Consider the following 5,000-nt stretch of genomic DNA (forward strand, 5'->3'; position numbering starts at 1 on the left):
TTTTTCAACATAATCAGAGAGTACAGTTATATTTTGCCAGCTGCTTGATAATATTTCTTATAAGTTTTGTAAAAGAAACAGCATGTAATATTCCTTGAATGATGTTTCATGAATTCGTAATTTAATTATATTTGGAATGGCGTTCCACATAATTGCTCCAGAATATGATAGACTCGACTTGTACAGGTCAATTCTTGGAGTTGGGGTAATTAATGTGTTACATTTTCTATAATGATTTATTTTGAAATTTGAGGCAATGAGTGTAGGTGCATTCCCTGACATAATTCGATACATCATCACACCTTTGTTATATGCAAATCTATCTTTGATAGGAAGAATTTGCAATCGTTTATAATCAGTCATGGAAAGAGATGTATTTTTTAAAATAATTAATTTAACAGCTCGTCTATGTAAACTGCCCAAGTGTTTAAAAGTATTTGCACTTGCAGAGTCCCACACTGTGGAAGCATAGTCAATAGCTGACTGAATATGTGCCTGAAAAAACAGTTTTCTTGTGCGAAGGTCTAGAAAGTGTTTGATTTTTGATAACTGAAATATATTTTTGGATGTGTTTTTACAAAGTGTATCTACATGTTTTGACCAAGACAGGTTATTGTCAATAGTTATTCCCAAGACTTTATGGCTATCAACTTCTGTAACATCTTGATTTCGTATTAGCAATGTCGGAAATCCAGATGTTAGATTTTGTCTTTTTTGCCTCGTGGTAAGTAGCATGCATTTTGTTTTATTTGGATTCAGTGACATATGGTTTAGTTCTGACCATTCAAGTAATCGATCAATGTTTTCTTGGAGGATATTTGCTAGTTTAATAAGATCTTGGTGACTAGAATGAATTGTAGTATCATCTGCAAATAGTTCACACATGCATTTTACAAATAGAGGTAGGTCGTTTATATATATAGAAAATAGTAATGGACCAAGAATAGAACCTTGTGGTACTCCAAACCTTACTGTTTGCTTACAAGAGTATGATTGTTTCAGATAAGTACTTTGCTGTCTGTCTGACAGGAAAGATGTTAAAATGTTTATGGAATATGTTGCATTTCCATAAATCTCAAGCTTTTTGATAAGGAGTTTGTGGTCAATTAGGTCAAAAGCTTTAGCAAAGTCAACAAACAGAGCAGCACAGAACTGATTATTATTAATGTTTGTCAGCCACTGGTCTACCAAACTAATAAGCGCTGTTTGACATGAGTGTTTTTGCCTAAAACCTGATTGATTATCATGGATCAATTTATTGTTCTCAAAATGAGAAAGGATGTGTTTATTGATATGTTTTTCAAGAGGCTTCGAAAGGATTGATAGAATTGATATTGGTCTATAATTTGAAGGATTTGTAGTAGAGAGAGAGAGAGAGAGAGAGAGAGAGAGAGAGAGAGAGAGAGAGAGAGAGAGAGAGAGAGAGAGAGAGAGAGAGAGAGAGAGAAGGAGAGAGAGAGAGAGAGAGAGAGAGAGAGAGAGAGAGAGAGAGAGAGAGAGAGAGAGAGAGAGAGAGAGAGAGAGGCGAATAAAGGGAACAAACCAAACGTATTACTGCACAGTTTTTTAGCCATGCTTCGCAGTTTGTTCCCTTGTATCATCAACAATGCGGCCTTCCTTCCACAACTAATTCTCCCCTACCCCCCCCCCCCCTCCTTTTCTTTGAGCGTTACGTTTACCGCTACCCAAAACATACCTCCAACCCATTCGCTCCCCCACCCCACCACCCCATTTTGGTTTCATTCCAAGGCATATGGCGTCAACAGTTATTATTTAATCTGTTACAGAACGATTCTGGCTGCGACACCTCTGACCACAGAACACAGAGATATGCCACACAGAACGATTGGCAATAAAGTGAGGTTGCAGCTATAGTTATTCCGAGTTCATTGGGTTTTTTTTAATCTGTGCCTTTTTAAGCGATTGTCTCTTCTCGTTGAAAATAGCATATATATGTAATTTTCAGATACAAACACATATACCCTATCCTCCCCTACACACACGCACACACGCATGCACGCATTTACGCACGCACACACGCGCACAAACCCACAAACACGCACGCACGCACGTACACACACACACACACACACATACACACACCGTCACACACACACACACACACACACACACACACTGGGAACACACACACACACACACACACACGCACGCACGCACGCACGCACGCACGCACACACGCACACACACTAACCCAGACACATGCACACAGACACAGAACAGACACAGACACACACAGACACACACACATACCCACACACACACACACACACACACACACACACACACACACATATATAAATACATACACACACGTGCGCGCCATTTATTTGCTTTATATTTGCCGTTTATTCCAATCAATTATCGTCCTCTGTTTATTTTCTCCATGTAATTCACTTTAAAGGCACAGTAAGCCTCCCGTAAACCATCACAGATACGGTCAGGCTTTTACACACAGTACAAACACCCTTTCATTTAAACACTCACCAATTGAGAACATCCTAGGTGCCCTCCGTAAAGAGCGAACAATTTTCAAAGAATTTATTTTTGCGTGGTTTATCTTACCCCTGAGCCATCGTGAACCCGTGTGATCCAGTTTTCCCTTTTCACAATGCCGTCGTCATAGTTAGTCATTTGAACGCGACTCGACGTGAGCTTATCTACAATAGCACGTTTTTTATGCACGAAACAACGGCTGTGGTTCACAAGAACTCTAGCGATGGATTTTGACTGTTGAGAGCAACGGCGATTTGCACTGATAAACCGCCGTCGTCTGCTACGACCCTTGCGTGACCCTGCTTCCGGGCTTTTCTTTTTTTAAACTTTCACAACTTCGAATTGTTCTGATCTTGTCTTGATGAAAAACGAATTCTTTTATGATTAAAGAATGTTTGTGTAACAAGCTGTCAATTTATTATTTAGATTTTAAAAGTTAGGTCTAGCGCAAAAACGAGGCGCCGTTGTTGTTAACGGAACAAGTCTACGAAAATAAATTCTTGGAAAATGTCTCACGCTCGACAGAAAGCAGCCAGGATGTTCCCGTTCGGTGAGCGTTCAAATGGAAGTATGCTTGTACTGTATTTAGACGCTCGGGGAGCTCTGTGATGGTTTACGGGAGGCTTACTGTGCCTTTAAGTTTTAACTTTTGCACCTAAAAAAATAACAATACCACCACAAGCAAAAACTCATTTAACTCTAGTAGTATCAGTTTCTTCCACACTTATCAAAGGCATCAACAACGCCAGCAACACAAGTAAAAAACCCAAAAAAACAACACCCCCCCCCCCCCCCCCCCCCCTCCGCTAAAAAACCCACAAAATAAAACACACAAAAACACACACACAAAAACACACACCAACTTCTTTTACAAAACTCAGTTTCTTCCGAACTTATTTCAGCCATTTAACCTATAGGCCAACAATAACGACAGCAATAAAAGGTGCCGACAAAACCAGTAATTCCAGAAAACGCCGTTCTTTTTCACCGCTTATCAAAGTCATCTGACGTGAAGCCACGAAATAGCGAAAGCAACAGAAAGGCACTTAACTTCCCAACTTATCACAGACGTTCCACGCACATTTTTTGTATTTGTTTTGTTTTGCCAAGCACATCATTGTGGGGCTTTTAATGAATAACATGCATCCGTCCACTCACAATATATTTTCTTTCATCCTTCAACATTTACCACTCAAAAAGGTCTATAGTATTAAAATCCATGAAACAAATAAAAGGCATCTACGGATGTATCGATACATAATTGACCACACTCACATGTTGCACGCACATTCCTTAATAAGCCAAGACGTTGAAGTGATGGTAAATTACCTGGAGATATGTGGAACTGCGATAAAAATGTGTTGCAATCAACGCTACGTACGTGACCACTCATAATTAGATGTCGTCTGATTACAGTTCCAATGGGCATCATTTTACCGGAGGGAAATTGCTGCTGTGATGCGTGTAATCTAAACGACGCAGACGCTTTTATTAAGGAGAACAAATACAAAAGAAAGTAAATGAGATGGAGAAGATAAGTACTGTAGTAGAAATGTCATGTTGACCTGAAGAACTTTTCTTTGCAATTGTGGTGGAATTCACAACGGTGACGCGTGTAATCTAAACGACGCAGACACTTTCATTCAGGAGAATGAATACAAAAGACGGAAAATGAGATGGAGAAGATAAGTAGTAGAAATGTCCCGTTGGCCTGAACTTAAGGACTTGTTTGTGCAGTTGTGGCGAAAATTGCTACGGTGACGCGTTTAATCTAAACGACGCAGACACTTTCATTAAGGAGAATAACTTACCCAAAAAGGGGGAGAAAAAAACCAAAACAAAAAAACCAACCTTACCCAAGAAGGGAAATGAGATGGGGAAGATAAGTAGTAAAAATGTAATGTTGACCTGAAGAACTTTGTTGTGCAGTTGTAAGGGGAGAGTGCGGGAGCAGGGGATTGAGGGCTGAGAGGGCGACGGGGAAAAGAGAGTAGACGAAATAAGGTGAGCCTCGAGACGTTGATTTCTTTCTTTTTTCTCTCGAGAGATTTGACTATTATGCTACGCGTCATAATACTTAACGTCCTCACGGGCCACTTACCGTTTTTGTGATATTTACTTTGAATTATCTGAACAGTTTGTTGGTTTGCTTAACGCCCAGCCGACCACGAAGGGCCATATCAGGGCGGTGCTGCTTTGACATATAACGTGCGCCACACACAAGACAGAAGTCGCAGCACAGGCTTCATGTCTCACCCAGTCACATTATTCTGACACCGGACCAACCAGTCCTAGCAATAACCCCACAATGCCAGACGCCAGGCGGAGCAGCCACTAGATAGCCAATTTTAAAGTCTTAGGCATGACCCGGCCGGGGTTCGAACCCACGACCTCCCGATCACGAGGCGGACGCCTTACCACTAGGCCAACCGTGCCGGTTATCTGAACGGTTATTGCCCCCCTCCCTCCGCACACACACACACAGA

This window comes from Littorina saxatilis, linkage group LG4, assembly GCF_037325665.1.
Source record: "Littorina saxatilis isolate snail1 linkage group LG4, US_GU_Lsax_2.0, whole genome shotgun sequence".
NCBI classification, from domain to species: domain Eukaryota; kingdom Metazoa; phylum Mollusca; class Gastropoda; order Littorinimorpha; family Littorinidae; genus Littorina; species Littorina saxatilis.